This window comes from Lonchura striata, chromosome 1 (genome assembly GCF_046129695.1).
Source record: "Lonchura striata isolate bLonStr1 chromosome 1, bLonStr1.mat, whole genome shotgun sequence".
Taxonomy (NCBI): Eukaryota; Metazoa; Chordata; class Aves; order Passeriformes; family Estrildidae; genus Lonchura; species Lonchura striata.
In genome coordinates, this window is record NC_134603.1 from 17,892,324 (window position 1) to 17,909,337 (window position 17,014).

Consider the following 17,014-nt stretch of genomic DNA (forward strand, 5'->3'; position numbering starts at 1 on the left):
GTATAGTGGTAGCTGAAATTTTAAAGTTATCAGAAGGGGAATAGAAAAATATGTAAATATTTACTCTTAAATTAATTTTCCTCTTCAGAAAATTAAACCTGGATGAAAAATTACAATGTTGTTCAAAATTCACCAGGAAACATCCTAGCCTGGTGATGCCCTCAGACTGCTACTTCTGCAGGGCCCCATGCTCTTCAGCATCTTCAAAAATTACTTGGATGCAGGACTGGAAGGGACACTGAGCAGGTTCACAGACAATACAAAACTGGGAGGAGCTGTTGACTCCCTCGAGGGCAGGGGGCCCTGCAGGGAGACCTGACAAATGAGAGGGCTGGGTACCTAAAGAGACCCCACAAAAAAGGTGGAGAGAGACTTTTTACAAGCGCATGTAGTGACAGAACAAGTGGTAATTTCTTCAGACTGAAAGAGCAAAGGTTTAGATTAGATATTAAGAACAAATTCTTGACTGTGAGGGTGTTGAGGCACTGGATCAGGTTGTACAGGGAAGTTGTGGCTGCCCCATCCCTGGAACTGCTCCGAGCTAGGTTGGATGGGGCTTTGAGCAAACTAGGTTAGTGGAAGGGGTCCCTGCCCATGGCAGGGGGTTGGAAGTAGATAATCTTTAAGGTCTCTTCCAACTCAAACCATTCTATGATTCTATTAAAATTTCAATCCATCTGCATTTTTATGACAACAAAACTCTTCCAACAAAAACTTTTTTAACCAATACTAACAGGTACACAAATTAAGAGAACTATAACAAATAAAAAGAAAGTGACATGAAATTGCTATTCCTGCTAAACTGCTTTTGCCTGCTTTTTGTTTCAATATGATAAATCATTATCTCTTCAAGGCAAAATTGAAACTGTTTGTAACCATAGCAACTACATTTAGTCACAAGTAAAATAAATTTAAAAGTGAAGACTTGCCATAAGAAGTGCAAATCCTTAATCCTTCTATGAGAAGAAAGCCACAAATACCTATCTTCTCCTTTGCACCCTCCTTCCTACTGTATGGCCAAACTGAGGCATCCCAAATTCACAACAGCTGTCATTTAAAAGGAGGCACCCTTCAGGTTATTTGTCCTTGACACCCAGAACTGCTTAGCATTTGACAAAGAGTTTTTTCTCCTTCTTTAGATTGTAATGAACAGCACCTGAAGAGTAATGGCAGAATGTGTAAGTATTCCCTTGCAAAAAGAGTTTATAATTTGGATTTTAAAAAACAATTGCCTTTGTATCATGGAGTCAAGGTCATGAGTCACAAGAGCAAATATTAAAATTTTATTGTCCTTTAAAGACTTCTGCTCCACAACCTTTTTTCTGTTCACATTTTCCTCCTTTTAAATGTTTCAATAATGATTTTTTTTCTGATTTCTCCTATCTTTTCCTACAATGACTGCAGTTTTCTACTAAAGATACCTTCATTAGTATTTCCTTAGTTCATGTGACTGACCTGGTATAAGAAATGGGATGCAATAGAAAGAAACATCAGGAATTCTGGGACCCTTACTTGATCCTCCTTGCATATCTAATATGTTCTCCACCCTATTTCTGATCTCTTCAGCATTTCTTCTGGCTCTAATTATATTTTTACCTTGTTCTTTCTTTACAATAATAGACATACTCGATGTCCCCACTGTGTAGTCGCACTCCAAAACACACAGCTGTGCAGCTGCCTGTGGTCAAAAAGAAACAGCAAAAGTTAGAGCTTCTGCCAAAACTCACAAAGTAAATTACACACTTGGCATGGAAATGTCTATGTCGGTCCCATCTTCTGGTATAAGCATTCAGAAGTGCATTTTGAATAAGGGGGAAAGGGAAGGGGAAGGGATCACCAGTCCTGGCTTCAGCACTGGCCCACCTAATGGAGTACCCATAGTCCTGAGGCCAATGCCCAGGTTTCATGGGGGGAACCTTTTTATAAATAAGTTTTTTCTATCCTGGAAATAAGTTTCTCACTTTCCATGCAAATCAGTTGTCATGTGCAGCTCATTCTTCTAGATGGTTCTGGAAATGGGTTGGGGGACTTTTGGAGTGTTTCATGGCTTAGATCCCCCTTACTGGGTCTGTCTTTGTCAACAGTCCATGTCTTCTTGACCTCAGTCCTGCCTTTGCACTTTATTTTTTTGTACTTATCTCCAGAAGCCATAGCAAGGATATTTGTCCAAGAAAAGTGCTGTCCTATCTCTGCATGGCCCCCTTCTACAGCTACATCCTGTTCTTTTTCACAGCATTTTATTACCAGCTATTCTTGTCTGTTATTACCAACAACCCTTGACTGACTCCACATCTGGCAGTCAGTGTTTGAGACAGACACAATAACCTTTTTACCTTTTGGACTTCTCCACCCATTTGCATAATTTTCATAGCCCCATTTATCTTCTCACACTTGCTGTTCTTCAAACATGTCACAAAATTAGCCTCTGGCACCCCAATGCCTTCTTCCCAGAGAATCATTTTATTATACCAGGCATCCTCCAGTTCATTTCAGCTCTCTGCATGGCTCTGAAGCTCTTGTCAGGAAAGTCACAAGGGGAAGACATCTCAGGCAGAAGAAAGAAAGTCCCTCTAAAGCCTTCAGCTTTGAAGACAAGAACAAAATTAATTTATGTTTTCCTCCACTAAACTACAGGAAACCATAATTTGCTAGAGTATGAATGCATGCCTTTTTCTTCTTCTGCTTAACCCTCATTCACATTTAAGCACCAATGAAAGACAACTGTCTGTGGCTGGGAGCACTTACCCTGAAAGGGTTCATCAAAATGTGGGAAGCCAAGTTTCATCAGCCTCACCTTCTAAGCAACAGACCTGTATGATTAGAGGGATGCTCTAAGTGTGGGAAAAGTGCTTCATCTGATTGCCACAGCCTACCAGTCCAAAATTCCCTGATGATGTTCATGCTTCAGATCGTGTCCTGTACAGAGAACATTGTATTGTCCTCGCTACAGTCTTACACTGAAGAGAGCAGGATTTGTGCCATTGACAACAAAAGTCAACCCCCTTCACATGGAAATAAAGTCTTTCTTCTGACCCTGAATTTTTATTTTCAGTTTGGAGTCCACTGAGCTATGCAAGCTCATATAGTTTTTATCCATTTCAGCATTAATGGAAGAAATATTCCACAGTTAAACTTATTCAAAGAGGGATCAGCCAAGTATTAACATGACTAAAATATCTTACTAATGCTTCTTGACTGCAAACATTATTTAATGCCTTTGTGAGATAGACTTAAACTGCTACAATCAGTAGCTGAGCAAAAAAAACCACTATGGCATTTACCTTCCAGCATTTGTCACTCCCCATAAAACCTGAAGCTGCATGTTTTCCTGGTCCAGTTGCACATTACCAGAAGAAAAAATGTTATGATTTTGGACAGAGATGGGTAAACTATGTATTTCATCCTCAATCAGTTAAACAGGAATAACATGAAATCTGAGAGTGGTGGCATACCTGGCAAAGCAGGTGAAAAGGGTGCACAACTTTCAGAAAGACATAAACAGGTTAGAATGTGGAAAAGGCCACTTCACACCTGTATGAAGTATTATCTTAGGTATTGTATTTTTGCAAATGTTCTGCAAAATATATGGTTTATCTCAAAATATTTTTTAAATAGTTTTAACTGGGGTGAAGAAATGTGAATTCTCTCTGAAACCTTAGGTTGTTAAAAGAGAGACCTAGAAAAAGACAACCTAAATTAGCCTAAATGCTCAGGTTTTATCTGAATTTTGAAATCATAAATGTGGATCTAGTATGCCAAAAATCATGGTTTGTGGTAAGGCAAATTCATTAAAGCATTATATTAGACACTCTGTCTATTCATATAGATTAATAGATTCAGATGACATTGAAAATACAATATCTTACTGGATTATAGTCTTCTGTTAATAAGTGAGTTTGGATTTTAGATTAATTTTGCTTCTTCCTCTTTAATTCTTTACCTTTTCATATCAGAGAAATCACTTGTAAACTATTAATCTTGTCTTTGAATAAAAGCCAGATATCAAAGTGATAGTGATGAAACATTAATTTTAAAATGCTCAAGTGGAACATTGTACCTATGCATTTTACTTCACACTAATAGGCTCAGAATGAGACAAATCCTGTAGCTCCAGAGTGCTGCTTGAGAGCAGTAACTGGTTCATTCCCACAACAAAAATCAAGCACAGCAGTGCCACAGGTGATGTGGTCTTGCCCTAGAGTAACTGGCTGTGCAGCAGCAGGGAGAAGGCAGGAGAAAGCAAGAAAAAACAGGAAGAAAGAGAGGAGAAGAGGGGAATCAGACATGAGTTTAGTCAGGGAAGAAGATCCAAAACTATTCATATTTTAGGCTAGGAGGATTTTCCATATTCTCAGGCCCAGGAAGAAGGCAGTAGTGCCCAGTGTAGCAGGATGCTCTCCCCAAAGTGGGAGTAAAACAGCTCAAACTGTTTACAAATCAAAAGTGGTGAATAGAGAAAGGGATATCATGCTGGGTTTGGTTTTGAAGAATGCTGAAACCAGCCTGACTCATCAGTCTGGAAATTAAACATATTTGTAGTGAGGTAAGACATGGCAGACCTGATGGGGCACCTGCTAAACAAAGCAACGAGTTATACTGTACCACTACTAACTTATCTAAAGATGCTGAACTGACACAGCTGGCCTGGACACATATGACTGACAGTCTTTCACTTTGTATTATAAAGTCCAGTCCCACTTTTTAACAGCAGAGTCTTCCAACATATCCTTTCTTGGAGAACTTGTGGACATTCCTCCCTTGAGCACAGACATCCTTCAGGCAGAAAGCATCATGCCTTCAGGCATGCTCCTCAAGGCAAAACAAAGGAGATTTGCCCAAGGTAGTTGCTGAGTAAGAGCAATCTCTACTTATTGTTTTTGCTAGCTTTAATATAATTGCTTCAATATTGCTTGAAAAATAGTGCACTATAGCATATTAGTAGTTACAGCTACCTATACTGTGTAGTAAATAATTCTGATTAAGATCTTTTAATGCAATCACTGTCATAATAAATAATTTATTTTTATAGCAATTTCTTTTGTTTGCCATCCTTAATCATGTAGGACAAACTTGTATAAAGATTCAGTCACACCTTTATAATGTTTTGCACAAAAACTGTTGGCAGCCTAGAGCTACAATCCAGGCTCCTGTCTGAGAAGGAGTTTAGAAGCAAGGAGGTCCATTCTGCACCTTGTGACTCAACAGGAGGGTTTCTCTAATAAACTTTGTCTGAAGCTTCATTCTGACACCCAGTCATCCACACAGTACCTATGCTGCTTGCTCCACTGCATTGCAGAGCTGTACAGTGGATTTGAAATATATCTTGCCCTGGGGAACAAGAAAAATGTGTGGATTTTACTGCTCTATTTTTCTAACTTTTCTTTGTATGTTACTAAAATGAAAACAAAAGCTTTGAGATATCATTATATAACTACTGGTTTTGTATAATAATGTGCCTGTTTTTCTTCCAATACCTGTAGAGGCTAAAAAACTTATGATGTGTATTAAAGTGGTCAGCTTCATCATTCAGTATTATGCCTAACTAAAACATTTATATTCAAATGAGGGATTAATCTGTTGTTTTGTATGGCAATCTGAATTACTAAGATACATTGTGTTTAGGGAATGCATTTACTTCTGAATCTGAGCTTATGGTTTGTGTTTGTAATTCTCATTTTATTTTGTTTTAATTCTGTTTTACAAATGTTCATAGGATCAAAAGTCCTCATCTTAAAGAAAAACATAGTAAAAATAAACAGCCTCAGACAAAAATACAGTTTTGGAGATTTTTTTTTTTACTTCTTTTCAGTCTAAGAAAGCTAATCACTCCTTCTGTTTTGCAACACAGCAATCAACCCATAATAGCAATATTACCACTTGAAAAATCAGATGAGGCAGAGTACATGTGATTAGCCTGAATGTCAGAACAATGCTGAGATGCCCTAAACTCTCAAATACTTGCATCAGGCAAGCAAACACCTGCAGATAATAAGCCTTCTTGTACAGCAGTACTTTGAGGCCACACACATGATCTTAGGGAACCTTTGACAGCATTAGTCTCCTTTACATGGGAATGCACTAAGTTAAGGAGACATCCATCTCAAAGACTCTAGCATCCAGAAGTCATTTGGAAATTCAAGTCAGAGCTGGACACTGCTGCCTATATGGATATGAGGAAACAAAGCAAGTGTGATGACACTGACTGTTCTAGAAGTTGTGCTCTTGCACATTGTTCTCATGACAGTAGCAACAAAAAAGAAAAAAAAAACAACAAACCTGATTTAAAAAATACTCTTATTTTAATTTTCATGTGAGAAAAGAAGAATTATGATATATTTTTGCAGGTAGGGGTCAAATATCTCTCCCCCCAGGACAAGTCCCAGTTTCTGAATGTTAGCCACAATTTGAAGAACATTTACTTCCAGCTTTATTAGAATACATTGTTGGGTTCCTACTCATATATATTTAACACAAGAAAAGGAGTTTAAAAACAAAAAGCAGCTCTTCTGAAAAATGTGTGCATAGAGAACATCACATTTGAATATTCATTGACAAAGTTTTATATGTCAGCCTCAGTGTCACAGATTTAATATAACACAATTGAAAATTAGCAGTAAAATAAATAAACCCAAATTACTTAGATGGAAAGAATTTACACTGTTAATACTTTATGCGGTCTCTTATTAAAAAACGCATATAACAATGATTAAAAAACGTGGCTTCAGGCAAATAAGTAAAATTTTTGTGCTGACAGGGAAAGTTCAGTTTACATTGAAAGAAATTTATACATATTTTTTGTAATAAGAAATGGTAATAAGTCTTTCTTCTCTGAGTTTCACGTACAAAAATAACCCTGTGAGTTAATCAGAAAGGAAACTTTCTTCTCATGCATTTTTCTCAGTGATCTTCCCAACTGTTCAGCATTAAAAGTATGAAAGGGATAGACTGGGTAGGTTTTTCACCTTGTAGAAACCTGAGCAGGAAGGAGTTAATGCATTGCTATGCCTCAAATACCAATGACCATTCAAGCAGTCAGCCAGACCAGCATTTGTCTGGAAGAAGGGAGAGGGGAGTATATGAAGGTATGGCAGCCCCTTTCTGGAACCAATTTTCCTGTTCAGGTCCATGAGGACAGCACAGCATGCAGCACAAGCACAGAAGTGGGGTCAAGGAGCAGGCAAGACCAATAGAAGCAGAAAAAGGGCACAATAGGACCCTCAAAACCCCTCAGCCTATTTCTAGAAAGGTCAAGAAGAATAGACTGCACGTGATAACTAATTTAAAAGAGCAATAAACCTAATCCCAGGGTGTCACTAGAGGACATGAGAAAGCACAACGCAGTTACTGCTGTTGTCACGACAAAGAGAATAATTTTATTTTTTCTAACTCCAGCATTTATAATTTTCCAAATATGACAGTGGAATGGAGGGTGAACATGCCACCTCTCCAATGACACTGGACAAACTACCAGTCCATCAAATTTATCCTCCTCTATGAAGGAATGCAAAACAATAGGTTATTTACAGAAAGTTGTGTGAGAAAATTTGCTACAAGAATGTAAACTCAGAAGACTTTAGAAAATCTCAAAAAATCAGGGTGACACCAGGGTGGAAAACGTACCTACAGAAAGGTACCTCCACAAGCTGGACACTCTCTCAGCTCAATCAGTGCTGGACCCAGCACTGGGGATACCCTGTCCTCTCCTACCTCATCTCTCTTTCATTTTTCTTTCTTCCTTCTTTATTTTTATTCTTTGATAATCATGATCATGATCATGATCTTGATAATGATAAGATACAAGGAAAATATATGCCAATTTTCATGGCTTTTGCTATTCTCTTTCCACTATGGGTATCAACAGATCTTGGTGCTCCATTCATCCCTTCACCAGCATTTTGCAAACTATGGATTGCACAGTACAGACCTCTAAGATACAAGTCTTCTGGCTTCTGTAGAACATGCTGGCTTCTTGTTTATTAATCTTCATATTTGTTATATCCTGAAAAGGGCCATACAAATATGCAAATTATCTTATTTTGTTGTTAATTTGCAGGCTTTTCTGTGAGACATCTTCCTTCAGCAGCAGAAAGCACTGGCATCTGAAGGCATCGAGGGAAGAGCATACAAAGCACTGACACACAAGGAGACATATTTATGAAGGTCATCAAGTGTTCAAATTGCAAATATTGCTATCTGTGTCTTAAACATGGCTTAATTCAACATCCATTTATCCTCTCTTTTCACATCCAAATGCAGAGGATCTTTTTGTAAATTTTGGAGTGGCTCCATTTGGATAGCCATGAATCTTTTGTCTGCTTTTAGATGAAATATGAAGCATCTACCTGTCAGAGAGAATTAGAACATGTGCTATGGAAATGTCAAATTAATTAATTAAATGCCATACTATGGGTGTAATAAAATTGTATGTGCTTTATGTAAATAACAACCCCTAGCAATTTACAGCTGCTAAATTAGCTATAACCTTTACTTGAATTATATAGCCCCAAACTTCAGGTTTTAATTAAGTTTTTCCTTGTGCAATAATTTTCAATATGCTTCTGTTGAAGTCAAGAATCAGTTGAAATACTGTATAAAGAAAAAATTGTAATTTACATTGTAACATTGCAGCCACATAACGCAAACAAAGGCTATTCTCTGGGAAATACAAGGAACTGATCACTTAGCAAGCTGGGGTCTTTCAAACAAAATGGTTTTAAAATGCAAATTCACACACTTGGAAGCAAGGAATACCTACAAAGATAGCAAGTTCATCCTGAAATAAGCAAATCCAGAGAGGTGTTAGCATCTAAATTAAAAACCATCGGAATATGGACTTTTGGGATGCTATTCTGAGAAAAGGGCTTATTTAAAGCCCAGATTAATCCATTGTAACTTGAGACCTTTTGTCTGCACTGCCAAAATGTAAAGTTTATCTCTGAGTGTTTATATAGGCAATGTCAGGAGTCAGGTATCTCCAGAGAGAGATGCAGATATTAAGCAACGTGAGTTACCCACTGAAGCTCTCTGCCTTTCTGTTAATTACTGAGCTCCCAGTTTTGGCACACCAATTATGTTTGCTGAAATGAGTCTGATAAATCTAAGCCCATGTCTTTTAAAGTGAGTTTGTCTAAAATATGTATTTTTGATCTGATATCTTCAAAGTAAGATGGGATGGTTTCAGAAGATGCACACAGAAAGGAGTTACACATTGGCCAAGGACAAGTCACTGAATTCAATACAGAAGTGAGGGGTGTGGTACAGCCTCTAGAATAAAGAGACCAAACTCTTGGTCACCTCTGAAACAGTGAAGCATTTATCAGGATGCTGAGGATTGGTCAAAATCCTTTGATTGTGTCAGCCAGTACTTCATGCACCAATCCAGCAGTGGCTTCACTGTCGTACCTCAGCAAGATCCTCTCTGCCCCATGCCAATGCAAGTCATATATCACTTCTCAGGAGCACTCAAATGTAGAAAATTCAATCTGAAAAGCTGATGGATTTACAACAGCAAATCTCCTTGAAAACAGGAATTTGGGCTAGAAATCTTCTATGTTAGCTTGACTAGCTCCAGTCACAGCTATCTTGTGTTACCTGTGTGGTCAGACACAGCAGCTGTGTGACAACACACAGGGCAGGGAGACAAAAGCAGACGTGTTGGCAGGCTATCACCTTTGGGAATACTGCCCTACTGGTGCTAACTTTAATGTAGTGCCCAGAAATATGATTAAAATCTCCAACCTATGTAGATTTTAACATAGTCTAAATTTAGAGTCATGTATATTAAACTAGATTATCTTGGATTTCCAGTCTGATTGATAATGATTTTCTACTTTTTGGATGAGATTATTTTCCTATTTCATGGCTTCTCTAATTTTTACCATAAACACTGGAAGGAAGGGTTAGAGATCAGTCACCCCAAACTCATTCCCACTTTCAAGATTCCCTCTCAGTCTTGAACCAATATTGAGGTTCACAGAGTTAGCACATTCAAATTTTTTTTCAGGTAAGCTTTCAATATTCAACTAGAAATATAAAGTCCACCAAAAGATGCGCTGCACAAGGATCCAAGACAAAGAGAAACTAAGGCACATGGCAAAGCAGACTCGACCTTGTAAAGAAAATAATTGTTCCCTAACCAGTTAAGCTGGGAAAAAGCTCTTGGTCTAAACATCAGTGAGGTCTGACAGCCTTTCAGCTCAGGAAGGAATAAATAGCTTCTGAGGAGAAAGGGTAATGCAGACTCTAAATCTATCTGATGGTGTGATTGCAAGGCTCTGATGGGAGCTCATTTATACAGGTGAGCTGCTCGGTGTAAAAACGCTCTTCGTGCTTTAGATGCATCTTGAAATATATGTCATCACAAAGCCATACCTCTTTGTCAGAAGAAAAGAAATCAGCAGAATTTTTAACTGCCTTGGCTGATGCAAATTTAGTATTGTATTTAGAGTTTACCCAGCTGACAAAGGCAAAAAAAAAAAAAAAATAGCTTAAACTGTGAATGTTAAGAGGAATCAGATAATTGGGTGTACATCTGTCTGCAAGTCAGTGTTTGAATATGAACTTTTTGCACTGTCAAGAAGTCTTCTGCCTGCTAGACAGAATGGGTATTGCCTGGCTGTAAATTCTGATAATGAAAAAAGTGGCATACCCTGAAGTTTCTTATTAATAGAGATGAGACAGAAGCACCAGATAGGAGGCTGATCAGGCATTGAGCCTGATTCTGAGAAGAATCAAGAAAAAAATATCAAATTTGTGGGTTGAAATAACATCAGTTGAAATAATTGAAATTAAGTAAAATGCAATGTTATTAAAATAATCATAATAATAATTTTAAAAGAAGAGAGTGGGTTAAAACACAAGAAAAACAGGTGATGAATAATACAATTGTTTAACACCTGCTGAGTAATGCCATACCTGTTTCCAAACTGCAATTGGCCCCCTTCTAAGTATCTTCCCCAGTTTATATATTGAGTATGATATCCTATGGTATGGAATATTCCTTGGGCCAGTTCGGGTGGTTGTTCTGTGCTCCCTCCCACATTTGCTTTGTCTCCTCGCTGTTAGAACATAGGAAATTGAAAAGTCCTTTACTCAGTAAAAACTGTTCAGCAACAACCAAAATGTAAGCGTGTTACCAACATTATTCTCATACTGAATTGAAAACACATCACTGTAGATTTCTCAAAGGATCCATTAGGGATTCATTTTCTCATCAAAGATGGATGACAGATCTGCTGGTTGATATTCATAATACCTGAATTTTAATTTTGCCACGTTTTTGTCAAACCCTTTGCTTTGTGCAAGTCCTGTTCTTCCTAGTGGAAAAGTCCAATGCAGTGAGGCAGCTGGCCATGAGGCCCCACACATCACTGCTTGTGTGTAGGAAGAAGGGTGGAATTCCCAAGGTATCCATGTGCCACACTATGCTTGGAAACTATTTTGGCAGTTTTCAAAAGCCTCAGCTGGGTACATCCAACACAGAGACACATCCTGCAGCCTTGATCTGTGCAAGTTCAACTGTTCTCCAGTTCTTCATGCTTTGATATACAGTGAACTCATAAAACGTGTTTATGGCAACAGTGCTCACCAAGCTTAGGACCATGATAGCAAAGTTGAAATACTTTGCCTTCACTGCATGATCAAACAAATGTCTTGAGGAAAAAACAGTTATACAGACTATCACACACCTTTAAAGCATATTTCTCACATAATGATAAAGATTGCCTCTAGTATGTTGCTGCTGGAAATGCTCTGCCAGGTTGCTATAGCAACCTTCTGCTATGTAAATTAGCAAGAGCTTTATCACAAGATTTTTAGATTGTTGGATTTGGGGAAAAATTTTGGAATACAAGCTGAAGTGAAAAATAAGCTGGAGAAGCATCTAAAGGGACCAATTAGTAGTTAGCCATGGTCCAGTGGCAACTGGATACTAAATGATTTTTTAAACTACAGTTTTCAACATTATTCTATTTATCCCTAACAGTTTGTACTGGCAAAGGTGGTGGCACTTAGGTTGAAGAAATTCCCATTTAGGCCTTATACAATTTTAAAATAATCCACTTATACTCTAGAAAGGCAGAAGTGCAGAGGTGCAAAATCTGTAAACTTAAGGCACCTTAAGAGGTTAAAAGCCAAATGAGCAACCACAGAAGAGAAATACCTAACTCTAAGATTACCTCAAAGTTGTTGAATGCTCTAAAGTTTTGAAAAACACTGGAAGGTCATTTTTAACACTGTTCTGCTCAATAAAATAGCAATGTGACTGCCAGGGGATTCTTTTTCTAATGAGCCTCTTCATTTCAAAATGGACTATGAATTTCTGAATTTTCTGAGTCTGATCCAAAGTATATTGAAAGGTACCTGGTGACCTTTAGCTGATTTTGTATTAATCCCTAGTATATTTAGGGATGATTACTTAGTTTACAGATAGTGATGACCTACTGGTTAGAGATTCCCAGCCTCATTAGTGTTCCCCAGTGAAATTATTAGGTTTACAGTATACAGTAAATACAGAATACAGTAAAATGCCCAGTCCTTTTTTCCAGGAGACTAACAGACCCATCAAAGATTAAAGTAAAATGTAGGGGGAAAACAGGCTTTTTCCTTTTCTTTATAAAAGCAATATGTCTGTGGTTGCTTGATGGTACTTTCTCATGTTAATTGTTGCTGTTATTGACACCAGATTATTACACAGCAGTAAAAGGAAAAGAATGTATTGTCCCTTGTGGATGGGTTAGCAGGTGACAGGAACATCAAGAGCAAAAGGTGAAGTGATTCAAAGGAATGTCCTTCTGATAATATGTGTCCATTTGCAAAATATTTGAAAAATCCTATATTTATATCATTGGAGGGCACAATATTATTTTTCCCAATATAAAGCATTTCAGACAAAAAGCTTGTGCTGAACTAGCTCTTTCACAAAATTCTGGGTTTTGTCAAAAAATAGACCCTTTAATGGTATAATTCTGAGTTTTTCCAGGAATTAAAAAAATATGAAAAAAACATGAGGGGGAGCAAAAATGTTATACAAGAAGAACTTCCTATTAAAAAAATTGAACAAAGAATGTTTTCAATGAGGATTGCAATATATAATATAGGCTTTGATGTGTATATATCCATCTTAATGATGCATGAAAAACCTTTCACATACAGTTTTGCATTAGGTATTGATAAATGCTAGGTTGATAATTTTGGAGAATTTTATGTCAAATGAGGTGCTTTTTTCTTGTTTATCCACTATATTTTAGAGACTAGGTCTACATAATATTTCTTCCTGAAACATAGAATGATTTAGACTATACACCAAAAATAATTAAGATTACAGGTGGAAATGCAAACACTGATTCAACACAAAATTCATAGTAATATTTTTTTAATTTGTTTATTGCCTGACTTACATCACAATCTATTAATGTTTAGATTATGCATTAAAGATATATCCTGTTATTTTAGAGGTCAATATATATATATATTTGTGCATTAAAGATATATCTTGTTATTTTAGAGGTCAAAAATGAAGCTGTTACTGCTTTTTTTATAACAACAGGGAGATTTCCAGGAAGATAAAAATTTATATTCCTGATATTTTGCCCTAAAAAACCCCATAGTTTTTATTGCTAAAGTTGCCACCAAAACATATTGAGATTTTCCCCTGCTCCAAATCATATATATATATATATATATATATATATATATTTCTTATGGAAATTTATCTATTAATATTTTCCATAATTCTCCTTTTTTGGAGCTTTTGTTTCTTATCTCCTGCAGGATCTGAATTTGTGCCATCTGCATATGAACAGACAAATAAATTCAAAGTACAATCAGTAAATATTTATCGTTTTTTAAATATGGAAGTTAAATCTAATTTTACCTTTTTCATTAAAAATATGATGCGAAAATTACTTTCTTGTTCTAATTAGATAAGAAAGGAAAAGCTTGGGTAAGAAAGAATGAGGTGAGACTACTACTTGGTAAAAAATTCTAATTTTTCAGCCTACTGCTTTGTATACTAGCCTAATGTTAGAACAAAGAAGAGGGAAATAATCTAAAAGCAAAAATGCTTTATAGGGAAAGAGAAAACAATACATTCATCTTTTTTTTTAATTAGAGACGTAATAATGAAGAGAAGGACATATTTTCCTAAACACTTGTATAAGAAGGTAGGACAGAAAATTCAAATGCTTCATACCTACATTAAAAGACTTGACTTATTTAAACAGTATCCCAGCATGGAGGGCTTTGGAACTACCAAAAACAGGGTAGGAAAATGACAAGAAACTGGGGAGGAGAGGAGGTTGTTAGTATTAGGATCAAAGTTGCCAGACAGCAAGATGAGTGAGAGTCTGAAGGAAGAAATTTGAGATTTATTGTGGCCCTTTAGAAAGTTACCAGCATAAAAAAGACTAACGTCATTCATCACAAAAATCAAATTTCTGAGCATATCAAAACTAAAGTGATGTTTCAATCGCAACAAATCAAAGATTATAAAATTTGGTGTCATCCGTGTCATTATTGATATCAGATGACATTTGCTAGGTCATAACATTTGACATTGGTTTGGCAGCCTTAATCGGAAACCCAGGTGGTCTGTTTGCTGAGTTCAGAATAATGATTATCAATAAGAATCAGGCACCTATAAGGGCTTCAGTAATGCTGTGCAACTTCCTGGACACCCTCCTGGATCTGATAAGTCCTGCAGGTAGAAGCCAACAACTATTTGACATAACTGAGCTCATCAAACTTGTAAAATGTTCTCTGAGGATTCAGATGATTTTGAAGAGAAATTTTGGTACCTTTCCATGTAGACATAGACAGCTCCAAAGCCTCTAAAACATATGTTTTCTTAAATTCATGTAAACTCCATGGTACAGTTCGGGTGCTAATCACGTGAGATTTCTGCCCTGGGATAGTTTTTAGGTTCACTGGATCCCACTTTAATGACTGAAGTCTCTGCCTTTTATTCCTGTCTTCCCATTTCCCTGTCTGTGCCACTGCATACTTAATCATCTCAGATCTGCGATAGCTATCCCAAATCTCATTACAAAGTCAAGCAAAGAGAAAATCAAGACATACCATAATGCTAATTAGCTAAATCAGACTCTAACTATATCTGCTTTCCCTTTGCTGTTCAGATATGCGAGTAAGAGATGTTCCCAGCTAATTATTTAAAAGCTATGGCTTGCTCTATTGCGTAACGTACTCACTGAGCCAAAGCCCCAGTAGAGGTAGAGCTGATAGACACGGCACTAATTCCTGCTGTCACACTTTGAGAAACACTTCCTCTCAGCTTTATGTCCTCCATGTTGTCAGTCATAATTGCTATTTGCATATGGTCCCATAATCGATTTTGAATTAATGTGGTCAGTGGTGCTTTGCAGCGTGGGCTACTGATCAGCAGAGGTTCTTATGCAAGATGTGAAACTGAGAGAGGTCAGTATTATGCTGATTTGATTTTAATATTAAACAATCTATTCGTGTCATCCTCTCCGCTGACTGGAAATCAATGGAGCTTCACTGCTCTGAAATGGAAAGGCTATCTTGACAAATCAGGTCTTTTCTGTGTGCAATTCAATTAATACAGTACAATGAATTATACATAGCCAGTGAACAAGATGTTTGACATGGTCATAGAGCTGCAGATGAGATTTGGTAGGTGACCTACAGGCTCAGATCCTCCTCAGTGCATAAAGATACAGGTCACTTTGTGGATTATGGTATCCAGTAGACCTAACAGCTCTCCTTTCTTCAAGAGGCTGAAAATCCTCCGTGTTCATAATTAATATGTTCTATATGTAACAGAATAGTTTGCATGATTAACAGCTCCCCTTTTACATACATGACTGCCTAACAACTAAACAAAGCATTTATAATGACAGAAAAAGGGAAAAGCTGATAGCAAGGTATTATTTTCACTCCTTGTTTCGGCTTTGATACAACAGAGATAATTTCTTTAAACAATGATTTTTAAAAAGTGCATTATTTGCATTCCAATTAAGTAACCTATGCTTTAACAGTTGAACAGAATGCTACCATTCTTGTTTTTATACAAGTGAGGCAGAGAATTCTGATTCTGATCCCACTCTGCTAAGTCAAAATTGACTGTACAATAAGAAACAAAGCACAAAGGGCTGAATCTCAAAGCAGAAATGCCAAAGTGAAGCTCTAAGGCATCAATATTAACCATGGTTAGATTTTGAACCCTGAGACATAAAAAAATATCCCAGGATTTACAAGGTTTTGTTTATCACAGATACTCAAACCAGACAGAATTACCAGCTCAGAATTACTGATTAAGTTCCTCTGCTAATCACCAGATAATTGTAGTTCTGAACTTATGGTAGCTATTTTTGCATTTTTTTCTAGAATTCTAATTTTATACTTAACAGAAATTATTCAGGACCTGGATAGATATGATGTTAGTCCTCCCAATTCTGGTAACAAATTATGCAGGTGATTTTACTATCATATGTCCAGGGCTTATCGATTATATGTATTTACTCTGGATTTCATATAATTTGTGTTACTTTTACAATCAAGAGATTTATAAAAGAAACAACACATATTTCAGATAGGCACATGTTCTATCACCTACTTGATTGATCTCTGGGCATGATGAAGACATTCTTACTCTAGGAATAATAAACAGTATGATATTATCTGTATAAATTGGGTGATAGAAGAATAAAATCCCATAAAATGTTACCTTTTTTTTCAGGAAATCAACATTTTTTCTTCCGTATCTCTGAATTCATAATATATGTTATATAATTTGCTACAGAAAATCACTTCTGCAGCAGAATGCCCAGCTGTGTCCTTAAAACAAATTGTTTCATAGGGGAACAGTGCTCTCCAGTGATCAAAGAAGGGAACTGTTTTAGTCATAAAAGAGGTAATTTTGGTCTCGTTTATTTTCTAAGCTCTACCTTCTTTTATTTCCACAGTGATTGATGGGATTATCTTCTACATAATTATTCATATTTTCACTTCCAGTATTTTTCCCCCTTTTCTTAAT

The 17,014-nt window shown here is 36.8% G+C and overlaps 1 long non-coding RNA gene across 1 annotated transcript; it reads right to left on the minus strand.

Moving 5' to 3' along the window:
- Nucleotides 1-1,602: 1,602 nt before the first annotated feature.
- LOC116183181 (uncharacterized) lies at nt 1,603-16,811 on the minus strand. Its single transcript, XR_013340503.1, has 3 exons — nt 16,706-16,811; nt 10,915-11,057; nt 1,603-1,678 (listed from the first exon to the last, which is right to left on the minus strand). It is a non-coding gene; the product is annotated as an uncharacterized LOC116183181 (long non-coding RNA).
- Nucleotides 16,812-17,014: the final 203 nt, after the last annotated feature.